The sequence below is a fragment of the Martes martes genome (assembly GCF_963455335.1).
Source record: "Martes martes genome assembly, chromosome: 10".
Taxonomy (NCBI): Eukaryota; Metazoa; Chordata; class Mammalia; order Carnivora; family Mustelidae; genus Martes; species Martes martes.
In genome coordinates this window covers 92,143,329-92,163,096 of record NC_137898.1, presented here as the reverse complement: position 1 = coordinate 92,163,096, position 19,768 = coordinate 92,143,329, and positions in this window count along the sequence as shown.

Genomic DNA, 19,768 nt, shown 5'->3' with positions numbered 1-19,768 from the left:
GCAGTAAGATTTATAAAAGCAAAATAGAACAGCAAAAACCACCTAACTTGTTCATTTAACAGAAAACTGGATAATCGAATTAAGGACTCTCCACCAGATGGAAGGCTGTACAGATGGGGGAATGAGAAACACAAGGCAGCCCTACTGGTCATGACAGGACACAAACCCTAAGGCACACTATTAAGGCAAAGAAGAAAGAGGTAAACGTGTACAATAGGACACATGAAATGTTCCCATTCCCATTTGCAAAGAGGAGGAAGGAGAAACACACAGGACTACCTGTGCAGAATATGCACAGGACAGCACCCATGACAACTGCCATCTCCAAGGGCAAAACATAGCTAGTGAAGACGACTGCGAGGGAGACAGGTTTTCACTGTATCATGCACATACCACCCCTGCAAAATAATAACTAATTTTAACATAGTCTTTTATATTCCCCTAGCAAAGAATCAGATTTTGAAGTGTTATTTTAAGTATTTAGGTCTTTTTTTCCCCTAAACAAATCTAACCCCTTTAATGTGTTTCATGAATCCTATTTACCTTTCCTTTTAATCATTTTTCTTTTGCTCCTTCATTACTGTCGTTGATTGCCTCACTTCCTCAACTCCTTTCAAACATGAAAACGTGAACTGTAAAAGCAGAACTTTTACAGAGACTCCTGAGGACAGTCTGACCAACATAAGCTCACTCCCCAAATCGCCTTTTCTAGTCCTGGGGCCACTGCAGAACCGTCCTCCACAGACACCCCTGCCGCAGTGACAGCCTTTGATCCCGCCAATCTGACCAGTGCACCAAGACCTTCCACGGGTCTCACAGTTTTGACTCTATCAGTTCAAAGACAGTTTTTAACTTCAAAATCAACATGTTCTGTTCCCTTCTTCAGTGCTAACTAAGGCAGTGAATAGCAGGGAGCATGTCCTAAGGTACACAGTGGAGTCAACCACAGGGGCTACCAAAAACTGAGAAGACTCCATATTCCTTAAGACCACAACTGCTTTAACTCCTTTTTCCCCCAGTTGGCTTAAAACCTCACTTCAACAAACTTTTGTGGGACACAAGTCTATGATCTAAACCACAGGAGCCATCATGGAGAGTTTAGAATCAAATGAGTCTTCATTTTCTACTGACCAAGAGGTAAGGAAGACAAGGGATAGGGGAGTTCCTAAATCCACCACAGCAAGAGGAAGAGGAATTTTCACAACAGTTTAAGAATTAGATGCATTTTTTTCAAGAGAAATATTTTTAAAGTGGCTTATTTTCGTAGTAGCAGTAGTAATAATAACAGCAAACACAAAGTACTTAATTGCCAAACATTGTGGGCCTTACAAAATTAATTATAATTTATTATGTAATTCTCACACAGAGGAGCTATTACAAACCTCATATTACAGGTAAAGAAATTGAAGTTAGCATAATGATTTGTCCAGGGTTATTCACTTTGTAAGTCTATATTTAAAATACTTTTTAAAAATCAACCTAAAATCTAACCACCATGTAAAATATTATTTCTATGAGGAAAATATGTGGCTTTCAGTATGATCTACATTTAGCTCACCAGGCTGACCCGCTCTCTTCTTGTAATTCTGTTGTGTACTGACGACCTGCGTTCACTTCTACACAGCACCCTCCACACATGGTGGACTACAAAGAAAGGGTGCGCACAGGGATCACGAAACAAAGCAGCAGCAGAGCAGCAAGAGAACCGAGGTCCTGATACTCCCATTTCAGTGCTCCTTTTCCCACACTTTAAATTAGAATTCTTTTTATCAATTCTGTTCAAAACACAGTCAAAGGCTCAATAAATATCTCCTGAACTGGGCACCAAACTTTGGCCATAGAATGCGTCACAACTGTGACTCTAAACAGATACAGATACACCAGGGCGCCTGGGTGGCTCAGTCAGTTAAGCATCTGCCTTCAGCTCAGGTCATGATCTCAGGATTCTAGGATCAAGCCCCACATTGGGCTCCTTGCTCAGCAGGAGGCTGCTTCCTCCTCTCCTTGCTGCTCCCCCTGCTTGTACTCTCCTCTGTCAAATAAATAAAATCTTAAAAAAAAAAAAAAAGAATATTTTAAATACAGATATACCAAACAGACTCTTCAGAAAATTATGTATTCTCAATGTGAGGAGCATATGTCTAGGTGTAATTTATATTTTATGTATATTTTATATATATAATTAACATATATAAATAATTACATTAGAAAGAAAAGTTAAGCACAATTCCTCCTATAATATTTTCAATAACTAAAGATTTTCTTCCAACGTAAAAAGCACCATATATAATATATAAATGTCACCCATCATTAATCATTATTATACTATGTATTTATTCTAAATTCCAGATTACTTGTATCTTTAAATTGTTTTTCTAACTGGGGTGCCTGGGTGACTCAGTCAGTTGAGCAGCCGACTCCTGACTTCAGCTCAGCTCGTTTTCAGGGTCATGGGATCAAGCCCAGAGTTGGGCTCCCTGCTCAGAGTGGAATCTATCTGAGATCCTCTCTCTCCCTCTCCCCTTGCCTCCCCCCCCAATTTGTCCACACTCTCTAAATAAATAAAACTTTTTTAAAATTTTTTGAATTGTTTTTCTAACCAGCTGTAGGTTGTTTGTAGGTGTCTTACATTGCAATAACTAACTTCAAAAGAATAACTATTTTCTTTTTTACTACAGAATACTCCTGGATTCTGGATCATCACACACAGACATCTGCTTCAGTTTACGAATATATCTAAAGGGCAAACAATTATGCATACTTTATTGCATTAAAATTTATCTAAGTATACTAAACATATTTGTTTACTGATAAATTATTTCATTAAAATATCTAAGATACACAATTAACTTAACATGATCCTCTATAGGTCACTTTAAACACCAACGGAAAAAGTCTATTTGGCTAGAAAATGGAATGTATCATGTTAGAGCAGATTTGCCTCTTTAGAAATATATATTCAAAGAGAGATCTAACTCAGAATAACTTCAAAAGAGCTAAATACAATTTCAAAAAATTGGATATCTTAATAATGTATCACCCCTATTGCAACAATATATGTATTTTTAAAAATATGTTGTATTTCGGGGCACCTGGGTGGCTCAGTGGGTTAAGCCTCTGCCTTCAGCCCAGGTCATGATCTCAGGGTCCTGGGATTGAGGCCCGCATCAGGCTCTCTGCTCAGCTTCCCCCTCTCTCTCTGCCTGTCTCTCTGCCTACTTATGATCTCTCTCTGCCAAATAAACAAAATCTTTAAAAAATAAAATAAAAATTAAAAAATAAAGAATATGTTGTATTTCAAAAAGCTGTGTCATAAAACTGGAAAACGAATTTCAATAGAAATGGAAATATTTTGAAATGAGACAGACATTGGCTCAAATCTCAACTATGTTTTATAGAAAGTGTGGTTTGAGGTAAGTAGTTTAAATTGAGTCTCAGTTTGGTAATCTCTAAAAGAGGAATAATAATAACCTTGTACGGTTCATGTGTGGATCAGAAATAATGCATAATGAAACTACCATACTGCACAGTAAAGATCCTCTATAAATAACAGCCATCATGCTCATCATCACTGACACCATGGAATGTTTTTATTGTTGTAATTATATAAAAACTGAGAAACAAGATATTTAATCTTTAATATTTGGCTTTCTTCAGTTATATCACTTTGTAATTTTTACCACTATTTTAAAAGAGAGTAGTAATCTAATAAATAAAAGGAAACAAGTCTCAACTAAGAGATAATATTCTACTTATTTGAATCCCTTTCATGAATGTGGATGGAAAAATCAAAAATTAGAACCAAAAGCTCATATACTCCCCTTAATACATTAACATAAGGATTACAAAATACATATAAAATTAGATCATAAGACAGTTCACCATGACATTTCCAATCTCCTTAATAAGTGATTTTTAGTGGAAATTTCCTGAATAGGTACACAAACTCACTCAAAATTTAACTAAAATCAACTATTGTTTTAAAATTATATATCCTTAGTCAATCAAGCAAAGATTAAAAGCACACTTTCTGGTATTCAAGTTTTAAAATGTGTTAATATTTATTATAATGTAGAATACTGCCTTAAACAAATATATAATCTCAGGCTATGTTTTCACTGAATCAGTAACTACCATCAATTGTTACACATTCTAGAATCTTCATTCCATGTAAATACTGATTGAAGAAAAATACTGAAATTCAGTCTACTGAATCAGACTTCTTCAACACAATTTTTAACCATAGTGCTATAGTCTGTCTGGTATCAGTAACTGAAAAAAAAAATTAGGAACACTATATAGATTAGATTCCATTATTATAAGAAAAATAGTATATATATATATATATATAACACATAGATCATGTAACAAAAACACTGAGTAATTTTTACTTTCTTCTTTAATTTATCTACAGTGTTTTTAATTTCTAACATAAAAATGTGTTAGCAATTTAATTTTTTAGTTTTAAACAAGTTAACTCATAAGTTAAAAGATTCATTCCATAGTTTTTCTCTTGCATAGTTGAATGCTAATTTCTGCCATCTCATATACCATAGACATCAATAATAAATGCTTATTGAATAAATACATACAAGTGAACAACAGAAAAATATAAGTGCCAAGCTTAGGGAATGTAAGTTCAAAAATAAAGTCAGTATGCATAAATAAGGCAATCTTCTTGCACAGACCAAGGCAAACCTAAAATGATGATGAATAGGAACAAGTAAAATAGCAAAGGAGAAAAGCAAAAACAATTACATGGGCTGAATAAAGAAACTTAGGAGTTCTTTATATATCAGAATCTCTGAATCATGATATAAATCTATAATAGGAATTAATATAAATTTAATTCCTCCTTTACAGTGTGAATTTAATCCCTCCTCGAAGAAGAACCAAAGTCTATGGAATTTGCACCTCATCAATAAAGAAACCCAATTCCTCTACTGTAAGTGCAAAGACAGCATCTGCTTACTGTCAAATTCATATACCACATCACCTTGTTTCACTGGTTCCCTTTCAAAAGTTCATATAATCTAACCCAAGAATACTTTGTTCCAAAACTCAAGAGTTCAAGGTGCTCTTGCACAAGGGAAAAAGAACATGGTATCTGCATTAACATGTTCTTCCAAATGAAATTCGTCAGAGACTGAAGAGAACAATTCATACAACTACCAAGCCATGGGCACACAGAACAGGCAAGCCGTCTTAGCATGAGCATTCCATTAGTAGACTCTATAAATAAACAAAACAAAAACATTTGCTTCATCACAATCCAGAGATCTCAAGATATCCTCACCGATCTGAGACACTACTTAAAATAGTGTTTCGATCTACAGATAAAATAAAACTATACTATTGTTAACAAAGTTAAACTCTGAAATGTCATAATTCTTCTAGCAATGAGTTTAAGGCCACTAAAATACAACATCTGTAAGTAATGGTTAAATGAAAACAATGCTAAAGAAGTAGTAAGTAAAAGCATAGTGTCAAAAATTTAAGAAAATTGGGACGCCTGGGTGGCTCAGTTGGTTGGGCGGCTGCCTTCAGCTCAGGTCATGATCCCAGCATCCTGGGATCGAGTCCCACATCGGGCTCCTTGCTCGGCGGGGAGCCTGCTTCTCCCTCTGCCTCTGCCTGCCACTGTCTGCCTGTGCTCACATGCTCGTTCTCTCTCTGACAAATAAATAAATAAATAAATCTTTAAAAAAAAAATTTAAGAAAATTATGCTACAACTGATCCAGTAAAAGGCTTTATAAAGACAATAAAGATTCCATATTCTTTAATATAATGCTGAATTAAAGAAATTATTTTCTGAGCTAGAATTCTCACTGATAATGTCATAAGCAGTGAGGTACAGAGAATAAAAAGGCTTTACATTACTTTTATAAGTTTAGGGCCTTAGAAAACTATAGTCTTGGCAAAAACTGAAATTTATGTATAGTACTTCTAGTAATTCCTGTGACCAGACTGCCTCCTAATGTTAATGATATTGCAAAGAAAAATGTCAAATGTAAATTTAATGAGTAATAATCAGCGGAGAAAGCAAATGATTCAAGTAAACTCTATCTTAGTAGAAGGTCTGGGAGAGACCAGGATGAAATCACTAGGGGAAAAACATTAAATTAGGGCTAAGCAAAAAAAAAAAAAAAAACCAACCAGCTGTACTAAGTCTGCATGCCTGAAAAGCTCAGGGTAGGGTGCCTGGGTAGCTCAGTCGGTTAATGGCCCAACTCTTGATTTAGGCTGGGGTTATGGGATCAAGCCCACATCAAGACTCGTGATCAGTATGGATTCTGCTTGGGATTCTCTCTCTCCCTCTCTCTCTGACCCTCCCCCTGCTCTGTTATCAATCAATCAATCAATCATACCTTTTTTTTAAAAAGTTCAGGGTATGGCATAACATAATTTAGTGGAGTCTCTCCCACAATATACTAGAAAAAATGTCAATAAATCAAATGCTCTTACCTACTAGTATCCTTACCTGGATGGCTCACTCTAGTGCATGTTGATTTGCAACTCAACAAAATTTTGGCAGCCTGCTACCTATTTCATACCACTCGCTCCCTTACTATCAGCTGACAAGGGTGGCCAAGAGTCACAGTGGGAGCCAACAACAGCAAGTTCCTTCATGTCTTAGAGAACATCCAACTACTTATAAAATTCCAAGTATTTTTCTCAAAGCACAATCAGCCTGTCCTCAAATAAAAGAAGCTAAACCCATACTAGTAAATGTGAATCTGAGGCATATTATTCTGATGTATCTCCAAATAAGTGTACTTCTATTCCTGGTATCAATAATTCTTTAATTTTATTTTCTTAGCAAGGAGAATTAAGTTCTTATCTGCTCATTTAGTCTTATTTCAGCAAACAGGCATTTTTTCCCATTACCCATTGTTACAGAAATTTGTTCTGGAAAATTTTATTAATTACAAAAATAATAATAATGTAAATCTTTTCATGAGTAAACTATAATAGAGAAGTAAAAAGTTAATGGAGGTAGCTCTTTAAAAGATACACAGATTTATATTTAAGTTTGAATGACACATTAATTTGGAATTGAGTATCTGCCTATTTCTTCTTATTTGGCTAAAGCCAGACATTAATATTATCATCTGTGGTGCTTTTCATGTGGTATTTTCCAAAGATGTAGTAAATGCAAAGTATATTTTATAATCTCTCAAAAGTACTTCAAAATAATAAAGCTATTTCTTAAGTGTCAATTCAGAATCTTCAAATTATATCACTATGTCCTTGTGGTAAATTAAGCATGTTTAGGAACTGAACTAACTTGTTATGTATTGATTTGTAATTTATTAAGATACTGTTTCACCATTTTAAGTAGTATTCAAGTTAAATATACAAAGCAACTTGAAAACAACAGTACTATTTCTGAGTATCCATGGTTTCCATTTAGGAAATAATGTTGGATTTTTTCTTTTAATTTAATTAAGATGACTCAAATTCCTCTGTGCCACTTATTACCTATATAAACTCAGGCAATTTGCTCGAGATCTCTTAAGTTCAATTTCCTCATCTGATCAGAATAACCATGCCCAATTATACTGCAATTGAAGTGATCAGATGAAACCAGATATATAAAGTATCTATGTACCACAACATTTGTAAATAAGTGCTTAAAAAAAAAAAAACAACCCAGAAGGTATAATAAAAGAAAGACATTTCATGAATCCACGTTCTGGATCTACTAAAAAATGTTAAACTTCTTTAGGAGAATAAACATTTTCATGAGATAAGGACACTTTTAAATTACTAAAATATCATTATCTCACCTAAATTAATCAGCCAATAATGCCTTAATATCATAAATATATAGTCAATGCACCAGGCTTTCCATTTGTCATGGACTTTTTTTCTAACAGTTGGTTTGTTTGAATCACAAAGTCCACACAGGGTGGTATTAGAGTTAATAAGTCTCTTAAGTCCCTTGTGATTTTAAGGTTCCCTCTCCTCCTTTATTTTTGTCATGCGTTTGTTGAAGAAACCAAATCCTGTATATTCTCTAACACTCAGTCTGGTTCTACAGGCTCCTCTAGCTCTCATAATGCCTTTACAGGCAATAATTCTTTTTTTAAAAGATTTTATTTATTTATTTATTTGAGAGAGAGAAAGAGAGCATCGGTGCATGGGTGAGCACTAGCAGAAAGAGGGGCAAAGGGAAAGGGAGAGGCAGACTCCCTGCTGAGCAGAGAGCCTGATTTAGGGCTCAATCCCAGAACTGAGATCACAACCTGAGCCAAACGCAGATGCTTAACCCACAGCCACCGAGGCGTCTCTACAGGCATTAATTCTTTTTTTTTTTTTTTGAAGATTTCATTTATTTATTTGACAGAGATCACAAGTAGGCAGAGAGAGGCAGGCAAAGAGAAAGAGGGGGAAGCAGGCTCCCTGCTGAGCAGAGAACTCGATGTGGGGCTCGATCCCAGGTGCCCCACAGGCATTAATTCTTAAAAGCTATATGGAATGAGGGGCGCATGGGTGGCTCAGCTGGTTAAGCCACTGCTTTCAGCTCAGGTCATGATCCCGGAGTCCTGGGATCGAATCCCGCATCGGGCTCCCAGCCCTGCGGGGAGTCTGCTTCTCCCTTTGACCTTCTCCCCTCTCATGTTCTCTCTCACTCTCTTTCTCAAATAAATAAATAAAATCTTTTAAAAAAGAAAAAAGCTATATGGAATGCTTTAGTTTGATACTTTCTGCCTCAACAACCAGGCTTCTAAAATAAATACTAATCAAATGAACAAAAAAAAATGGTAAAATATTATAAATACAAAAACAAAAGTACCCAAAGGGCCATAGAGAATATATTCTTGAAATGACTTAAAAAGGTATGAGTGGGACAGCTGTATGAGGCAACGCACATTTAGAGGTTTCAAGTGTTGTTCTGACTTCTAACCAACATGGGCTCCTGCATCCTGTACTGCATCCAAGACATTACTATATCCCCTACATGATCTACTAAGTCCATCGGCAGTATCTGCACACATCTGGACAATCTATGACTAGTACTAAAACACCACCCAGCATGTTTGCCACTACTCAGTCCCTATCATTTTTGAAGGGCAACATAAAAGCTGTATGAACTATGGAATATCCTTAGAGGAAAGGACAGTAACTATGAGGGCTCCTATCTGGGCAGGTATTAGAAACAACTGAGATCCTGGAATAAACTATCAACTAGATGAATAAAGCTAAAATAGAGAAATACACCAAAACCTAGTACACTAAACTTAATTCACAAACTCTTAAACGTTTGAAAACGAAAGATTAGTAGGAATCAAGAGGTCAAAGATTCACCTATGTAATGGGCTGCATATCTTAGAAAACACCGATTCACATACAGGGGAATAAACACCTTCATGAGCTTGTGAATCCAATGTGTCAGTACCAAGTAACAGAGTTTGCCAAGAATTAGACCATCTCCTCTCCATCCATCCGAGAAAACACTGTTACTATTTGGCCAGTGTATCAAAATCTACAAGCCAAAGAACAGTTAAAATAGGAAAAGATTCTACAATTATTAACTACATCCACATACTAACAAGGAGTTCTTAAGTGAACAAACCGAAGACAATTCATCATGCACTGGTTTTTCTGTCAGCATCAAAGCAGCCAAGGATCACCATCCGCCCGGTCATTTTTCAAATATAAAATATAAAACAGATAAAAGCGCAATAAAAATGCCACCTTAGACCAGTACAGCAGTTTACTATTTTTAAAGCATTCTGACATATTTCAAAGCAAATGACAAAAAGAAATTAAGCCAAGGGAAGGGTGGGAATCTTACATCAAAAACACAGACTTTAGGGAACTAAACTTTTAAAAGAAAAAGCACTGAGAATTTAATTCATTATAACTTTCCCATAACTACACAGCAGTTCTAATATTAAAGAGCTTAATAATAAACACAGGTGTAACATATTCCAGGAAATGAGTAGGCAACAAGAAAATACGGTCACGGCATTGTTTTCCAAGGAAAAAACTAAGGATGTTCCTTCAAGTGTGGCTAAAACAAATTTCCAATTCTTTTTTCTATCCCCAAACAGTTCAAAAAAATGCACACATTCATTAATAAAACTGACTCATAACCTATTTAGAGATTTATTTTGATTAACAACAATTTAAAAGCAAATTATCTGAGAGTGTCAAGCTTGTTCAGTATTCAAACCTTAAGTTGAAAATTATTTTATTTAGAACTTAATTTCATTGAAATTGGCAGCACAAAAGAAGTTAGTTTTAAACAGGGATGGGGAGGAAGAGCTAGATGAAATGGAGTCTCTGGTCAGCTAAGGGCAAAATACGAAGGTTAAAAAGAGGAGGGCAAAAAGTAAACTTGTAACTCATTATAAATTCATAGATGAGATGCGCCTGGGTGGCTCAGTCAATCAAGCATCTGCTTCCGATTCAGATCATGATCCCAGGGTCCTGGGATCAAGCCCTGAATCAGGCTCCCTGCTCAGTGGGGAGTCTGCTTCTTTCTCTCCCTCTGCCCCTCCCTCTGCTCATGCTCCTCCACTCTCTCTCTTTCTCAAATAAATAAAATTTTTTAAAAATTTCACAGATGACATAAAACATTAACCAGGTTATCTGGGGACATCAGAAAAGTACTCAAAACATTCTGGAAATAACACCAAGGTGTCAGAATTCTCAAATGCACAGACACTAGATTTGAATCAATATGGGGGGGGAGAAATTCTTAGGTTGATTGACATTCCTGTTAGGCTATAATCTCTGAAATCAGGAACATTTGTCTGAGTATTTGGTGTAACGTCTATAACAGTAAAGAAGAATTTGGCCAATGGCTACTTAATGCTGAAAAAAATAAAGGACCAGAGAAATATCTGTGTCAGAGAACACACAGAACTTGAAACGATTAGCACTTATAAAAATGTGAGAAATTCAACTACTTTCAAAGTTAGACAAAATCTTAAAGACCACCTCATCTGAAGTCAGAAAGTAAACTAAACTGTAGAAATTCATGTTTCCAGGACACCCAGGTGGCTCGGTCAGTTAAGCGTCTGCCTTCAGCTCAGGTCATGATCCCAGGGTTCCAGGATCGAGTCCCACATTGGGCTCCCTGTTCAACGGGGAGTATGCTTCCTCCTCTCCCTCTGCCTGCCACTACCCTGCTAGTGCACTCACTCACTTTCTCTCTAACAAATAAATAAAATCTTTAAAAAAAAAAAAAAAGAAAGAAAGAAAGAAAAGAAAGAAAGGAAATTTATGTTTCCTTTTCCTACCTTACAATTAATTGTATAGTAAACTTTCAGAAAGTATCTCATTTTAATTCTGATACCCAAAAAACCTAGTGGTGTGATCAAGAAAACAACACTATCCCCTATATTCCATATAAGGGAACTGAGGCTTGCCCAAGATCACATAATCTATAAGTGATATTTATCTCTTAGGTTATTTGTGAAGGAACAGCTAAAATTATCTCCTCCACCAAAAAATTTTCAAATTATTCCCCAGTCCAAAGCATTCTCCTGTCTGCTGTCCTACAATATTTTGAAAAACACTTTCAAAATACTTTTTAAAATAGAAGAGAAATAGGCATTAAAAGAGTAAGTGATTTGCCCCACGACACAAGGGTAGAGCTGGGAGACCAACTCCAGATATGATCACTATACGGTTTCCCAAAATGATCATTAAATATGATCTCTTCTGCTAGAACACATTTCTGTAACATGGATCAGATCATATTCAGGTTATACGTAATATTTTTTCCCCACACATTAATGTTTTCAGTCAGATACATCCAGTATAACAGGAAGTTCACGACCATATGGTGGATGCGGTAAAATGCAGGGGCTCATTGTACTGTACAAAATGCCCATTCACACCATTCTGATGCTGTTCTCAACTTGGTCCCACACTGTGTCTACCAGACACAGGGCTTTTGCATGCTACTTCCTCATTTTTGCATACTTTGCCCTTGTCTCTGTAATTCAGCAGCTTCAATGCTTCATGACACCCCTTGCCTTCATGGTAACCATCATGGTTACTATCAAGTAACCATCACCTTTTTTTTCTAAGATAAAATCCTATATTTAATGTAATATTTCCTTACTAGCAATTTGACATTGTCTTTTTAACTGCGCTGTTATTATTAGGATTGTTGTTGATTTTACTAGTGCTCTGGATACAGAGCTGTAGAGATTCTGAGTGATTTGTACAACTCTATTTTTACCAGACCTTTTTAGTACATGATTTGTAAAAGCACAAAATTTTTCAGAAACACATACATTACAGTATAGCAAAAACTGTATAAAAATGTTTTAAAACCAATATCAGAGAATTACACAAACTATGGATGACCCATAAACTTGACCAGACATCAGAATCACAGGAGTAGCTAAAACAAAAGTACAGATTCTCCCAAACCTACAAAGACCCACTGTATTTCCAGAGACCAGAATCTAGAATATGCATTTGAAATTCTTCAGTTGATTCTACTTATTTGACAGGCCAGTTGCTTAATGGTCAGGTATTTACATAAGAAAGAAATAAGCACAAAAATTACACACTCCCAAAATGATATATAGGTTTTCTTTCTGAAATGATTGGTGATCTGAAATGATTGGCAAAAGAAACAGCATTCCTAAATGAAGAGTATTAAAATTGTATAAATAGCCATTGCTAACCCTATAACTTACAATTAATTCAAACTGATCAATTCAAATATGAAGTGCTGTACATCAGTTGTGATTACTAAGAGGCTGAATGAATGGTGCTAGCAATGTAGCCATCAACTACAACCTCTCACTGGTTGCCTCGTTAGCAAATAAGGCCCTCATTGTAGTAAAGGAAAGCAAAATCATGGGGTTTATAATACACACACGTAGCAAGTTTTATTTTCTTGGCTCAGAGCTCCAGCAATCTGCAAGAAAGTCACCACCTTCTGAATTCTTTATTTTGAAATTCTTGGGTCTACTGGGGAAAATTATTCACAATAAAGCTGTACCAGTAACATTTACACTGTTACTAACCATACCACTTAACCTACCTTAATTTATACCTATTTCTCTATTAACAGTTATTTAAATGCTGCATGAATCTACCACAATTGGTACGTTATAGCTACTATAGTATACGCAACATACTACCACTGTAAACACTCTAGATGACAATTAGAGCAAGGTACGCTTGTACAAAATGCTCTAGGAAAGTTCCTATCATGTTATATACTTAAGTTTATGTTCTTATAGATCCATGATCCAGAATACTTATAAGTATTTTTTTGCCTTATAAGGCAAAAAAGGGGGTGGGGGGGCCTGGGTGGCTAGGTCAGTTGAGCATTTGCCTTCAGCACAGGTCATGATCCCAGGGTCCTGGGATAGAGCCTGCCTACATCAGGCTCCCTGCTCAGTGGGGAGCCTGCTTCTCCCTCTCCCCACTCTCATGCTCACTTGCTCTCCATCACTGTCTCAAATAAATAAATAAAATCTTAAAAAAAAAAAAAAGGCAACAAAGGTTTAATTTCAGGGCTAAAAAACTGTCCATTTTACCTATAAAGAAACCTTACTTGGACTACCAGACATGATTAATTTGGATCTCAAGTTGTATTTTTATTTGGTCTTTCTCTAGTTGTCCCCAAAATATATATAATGTCTTATTTTATTCTCCAAACCCTATCAAAGGTTTATATTTCATAACAGTGCATTTCAAATAAAATATAATACACTTAAAGAATCCATGAATTTTTATTTGTCTAAGCCTCAAATGTTTTAACTCACTTGATAGTTCTACTATTTGAAATTTAAATGATGTAAATTGAGATACAGGGTAATCAAGAGATGCCCTTCAGGCACTAACATGCTGTTACGCTCAACGAAATTCATATTTCACAGAAAATGGACAAAATCACTGCTTCAGTTAAACCAGAAAAATACCCCAGGAGGTATTTCATCTGACACAAAGGATGTGGTTTACTACCTATAGCAACTCAATTTTAATCTTTCGTTTGTCAGAACTACTTGCTAAAGGCAAATGACAGTATCTAATAATATACTGAAATTTCTTGCAGTTGGCAGATGTTGTAACAACAACGGAGAAAAGTAACTGATACAAGAGTCCAAGACGTCATCTCAGCACACTTACAACCCTAACTAAATAACGCTTTGCAGGACATGTCGAAAATAACGCGCCCTATCTCAGCGGCATTAAGTGAACGCTGCATTACTAAAACATAAATATTAAACTAAAATCTCCTGAAAATGTAACAGGTGCCCTTATCTTCAATAAAATTTCTGTGTTGTAGATAACATTTTTTACTAGTATAACATTTTCATAATGTTACATAAGCCATTTAAAAAAACATTTATTTCAATTAGATACAGTGCCCTGTAGCAGCCAAAATAGCAAAGATTACATAAGGACACTACAGGGATGATCAACTGAGGTGGTAAACGAGGACAGGAAGAGACGGGGAAGGACACCATATACTCTAGTTTGGGGCTGCAGGGAGGTGTGTCCTAATGACTTTTTAAAATAAAATTATAAAAATCTTGAAGATAAAAACAACCCACCTCTTGTTTATCTTATCTTGTCCCTGCCTGTTGCTCAAGAAGCAATTTTTAAAAGAAGACTACAGGGGCGCCTGGGTGGCTCAGTGGGTTAAGCCTCTGCCTTCAGCTCAGGTCATGATCTCAGGGTCCTCGGATCGAGCCCTGCATGGGGCTCTCTGCTCAGCAGGGAGCCTGCTTCCTTCTCTCTCTCTCTGCCTGCCTCTCTGCCTACTTGTGATCTCTTTCAGATAAATGAATAGAATCTTTAAAAAAAAAAAAAAAGAAGAAGAAGAAGACTGCAGTAGTACTCTTCCCTAAAACCCATAACTCCAGTCTAACCATGAGAAAAAAGTCAGACAAACTCAAACTGAGGGACTTTTACAAAATAACCTACCAGTACTAATCAAAACCATCAAGGTCACCAAAACCATGGGAAGTCTGAGAAACTGTCACAACCAAAAAGAGCCCACGGAAAAATGATGACTACGGGTAATCTGGTATCCTGGAACAGGAAAAAAAAAATTACACAGAAGCTAAAGATTCAAATAAAGTATGGACCACAGATAACAATTATGTATCAATATTAGTTCATTACATGTAACAAACATATCATTAAATATAAGATGTTAACAAAAGGGGAACTGGATGTGGAGTCCATGGGAACTCCGTACTGTGTGTAACCTGTTGGTAAATCTAAAACTACCCTTAAAAAGTTTTTTTTAAGAATTCTATTGCAAATGGTAGAAAACATAACTCAAACTGGACTAAACAAAAGAAATTTACTGGCTCATATAACTGAAAATACTTAAGGATGGCCTCACTTCAACCACAGATTCAGCAGGTTCAAATGTTATCAGGAAAAGTGTCTTCATTTGTTCACTTTGTCCTGCTGTCCAGATGTTGGCTATAATCTTAAGTTTCAGGGGCGTCTTCCTGGTTTTGGCTAAAGTCATGATCTCAGGGTCCTGGGATCAGGCTCCGTGTGGTGGGGACTCCCCACTCAATGGGGAGTCTGCTCTTCCCCCATCTCCCTCTTCTTATGCCCCTCCCCTGACCCACCTTCTCTCTAAAATAAATAAATCTTCATATTTATTATAAAATCTTAGGTTTCAGATACGGTTTTGTTATAACATTTGTTTTGAAAATACAAGTTTATTCCAAAGTGATTGATATATTAAGGAACAATTTGAACATAGCGTGAATTTTGCTTTTGTTCAGGCGTGATTTTCATCTGCTGAAAAGATCTAAGTCAGGAGTTGGCAAACTTTTTCTATGAAAGACCAGATAATACTTTAAGCTTTGTGAACCGTATGTTCCCTGTCACAACTCTGCCTTTGTAGAAGGAAAGCAGCCACAGACAACAGTAGAAGGAAGTCTTTACTTCCCACAATAAACAGGGCCTTCCTCTGCTGGTTAACCAGGGTTAGGGTTAGTTAGGTGAATGCAGAAGACTATACCCAGCAGAACAACCCATTTAGGAATATAGAAAACGCACCTCACAGGAGAATAAGCCACACCTATCCACATGCAGTATACAACTTTTCAACCAATTATTGACCAGCCTCCTTCCACCACATCACAACACACAAGCCACAGTCCTTCTCGTCACATGGTGGCCGCTGTCCTGAACTCCTTCCTCTTCTCATAACCACCACAGATTCAGTTGAATTGGGCCATGTTAGACTATTTACCTACTCCTGAACATCATTTCAAACTGTGTTCAAAAGACTGTACTGTGCTATCTGGTCAGGTCTTGAGTCATGGACCTTATCCTTGCAACAGGAAGGTAGAAACCCTCCTTGATCCCTAAGTAACTCAGACTGGGGAAAGGATCCCCCACCCCCCAAAAAAAGAATCCTATTGTAAAAACATAATACTGAATTTTTAAAAACAAAAACTTGTGAAAGGAAAACAAGTATCTACTACAATCTCTCTGCACAACAGCTACAAAATAAGTAGCATAGTCTAATATGCGATTAATTCATGCAAACTCAATACCTACTCAGCATTGGGTAGGATTTCAAATGGTTTAAAGATATGCACTTTTAATAAAACAGAGCTTCCAAAAAATGTAACTCAGTGTACGTCACCTGGTACTCAAATGAAAAAATAACAAATCTATGTCATTGCTGGAAAAAAGCTCTGATGATTTATGAAGATAGTATGCCTTTATTCTGTTCTTTATAGTAAATTTTAAGGGTTTTCGGGGATACTTTTTTAAGATTTTATTTATTTATTTGTCAGAGAGAGAGAGAGAGAGAGAGGACACAAGCAGGCAGAGGCGGAGAGAGAAGCAGGCTCCCTGCCAAGCAAAGAGCCCAATGCAGGACTCAATACCAGGACCCTGGGATCATGACCTGAGCCGAAGGCAGCAGCTTAACCCACTGAGCCACCCAGGCATCCCTTCAGGGGTACTTTTAACTAAGCGTTACTTTCACCTTGTGCACTGACCTCAATACTAACCCATGGATTAACTGCAGCTCATGGATACTGAAGTAAACAAAGGTTTTCAGGGAATATATTTTCAGAGCTTATATGCCCAATTGTAACTTTGCTTAAGTCCAATCATTTAGATAATAGTTCCTCTCAATAATATACATTGATTCTAAAAGTCGATATGAAATGCTTTTTAAAAACCGCCTGCCTTTATGGACTCAAGTCTTAGCTACAAATTACTTCCCTGAACTCACCAATTTCTTTTTTCACATTGCTATGCCTTTGTAATACTTAGCCCCTCTTTTGAACAGCCTTTCACCTATTAGCTTGGTAAATAAGGACTTATCTTTTAAGACTCAACACAGGCAACACTTTCCTGTCTGAAGTCCTTCTTCCCGGTGATTATCGTTTTATTCTGGTTAATGATGATGATGATGATGAGTGTTTGCTCAGTAATCATAGTGGGCTTTTGGAAACACACAACACACACACACACACACACACACACACACACAGACTTTATCAGGTTAAAGCAAACAGCCACTTATTTCCTCTATCAAGACTGGATGTTGAATTTTAACAAATGATTTTTCAAAATGAGATTTTTCATTTGCTTTATTTATATGATGATGTATAAAAGGAATTATCTTTTCTTTCAAGGAGGGGGAGGAAATAACCACATCTTGATCGTGGTACATTATTCTTTAATGAACTTTGGATTCTACTAATATTTAAAGGATTTTTAGGGGGCAGTAAAAAAAAAATAAAAATAAATAAAAGATCTATACACTGATATCCATTTGTGAGACTAATCAATCCTTTGTGCAATCTTTGCCACGTTTTGCTAGCATCTTTTAAAATTTTTGAAACTGATCCTTCTTTTTCTACTCTCTGCACCATTCTATTTAAATGCCACTGGTATTATGCCTTTCATAAGGGCATGGTAGACTTCCTCTCCAATGTATCAGCCAGTCTCATGGATTGGGATGGCTAGGAGGGTTGCTGTTCTTTAACGAGTTTTTCTATTTCTTCTACAATTGCTCTGTTTCCATTTTCTCACTCTTCTAGAGTCAGTCTTCTAGGTATAATTACAACCTTCCTAGAAATGTTATCCAGTTCATTCAGTTTCTCGTATTTCTTTCATCAGAGCTGAACAAATCTTACAGTTTTTTAAATTTTTTATGTGTCAGGGCGCCTAGGTAGTTCAGTCTTGATGTTGGTTTAGGACCTGATCTCGGAGTTGTGGGATAGGGCCCATGTCCAGCTCTGTGCTCGGTGTACAGCCTGCTTGAGATTCTCTCTCTTCCTGTCTGCCCTCTCCCCGCTCACAAAAATAAATAAATAAATAAATAAATTTTTTATGTGCCCATGCTCTGTTCCAAATGAAACTTAACAGATCACTGACCTAGAGTCAAGATGTTCACAGGGCTGGTCCTGTGAACATCTTGATGGGGAGAATCTCTTTCTTCTTATGTAAGCTTCTAGAGGCCAGTTGTATTCCTCGGCTCACGGCCTTCCCACGTATCACTCTAACCTACTTCCATCATCACATCTACTAGTCACTCTGATTCTCTTCTTCTTTCTTGTAAGAACCCCTGAGAATACCTTGGGCCCACCCAGATATCCAGAATAATCCCCCCATGTTAAGATTCTTAACTTAAACACATTTGCAAAGTCCTTTTTGCTGCAGGTAGTAATCTGTTACAGGTCCCAAAGACATATCCATGTCCTAGTCCCTAGAATTTGTGAGTTATTTTACTTGAAACAAGGATCTTTGCAGATTACATTTAAGGATCTTGAAATAAGAAATAACCTGCATCATCTAGGTGGTCCCTAAATGCCATCACAAGTATCCTTTTAAGAGACAAAGAAAGATGAGACACATAGAAGAGGAAAAAGTGACCTGAAGACAGAGACTGGAGTGAACCAGCCCTAAGTGTAGGATGTTGGCAGCCACTAGAAGCAAGAGAAAGTGAGGAACCAGTCCACCCCCAGAGCCTCTGGAGGGAGCGGGGCTTCTGCCAACACCTTGATTTCTGACATCCGGCATCTAAAACCATGAGAATAAATTTCTGTTACACTACCAAGTTTGTGGTAATTTGTTGCAGCAGCCAGAGTAAACTAATACACCATGTAACACATTTACAGGACACATCTGAGAGGCCATTATTCACCTTTTATTAACTCCTTCCTCTGCTCCCTTTGGATATATGTGGTTTTTATCTCTCCTTGAGTTAGAGGGTAATTCATTTACTCTAATTCTTTCCTGTTCATTAATAGGGATATTTAAGATAATCCTCCTATATATGCAGTTTTAGCTACACCCCATTGGTTCTAATATATTTTGTTTTCATTGTCCTCTTCTTTTTTTTTTACTTCCTCTTTGATCCAAAAATTACTTAAAGTTGTAATTTACAAATGATACTTCTTTTTTGTTTTTACATGTTTTTAGTTATTAACTTCTACTTTGCAGTGTGATCAGAGCATACTGGTCAATTATTTCTATTTTGGGGGATTTCTTGAGTGTTTCTTGAAAAAGACACTGGGAGAATTTAATATGATATATACACAATGGACTTGGCAATGTACCTCCTACACAGTGTTTACAAATTATTGTGTAAATTCTTAAGTAAAATATCAAGACTAACCTTACCCTACATCTACTTTTAAAGTCAGGTGACATTTATGAAGTCTTAACTTTACGTCATTTCAAATTCATAATGTCACATTAAACACACTGTGAAGAATTAAATATTGTTAAATAATATCTACTTGTTATAAATCTGGTACTGAAAATACAGACACACTT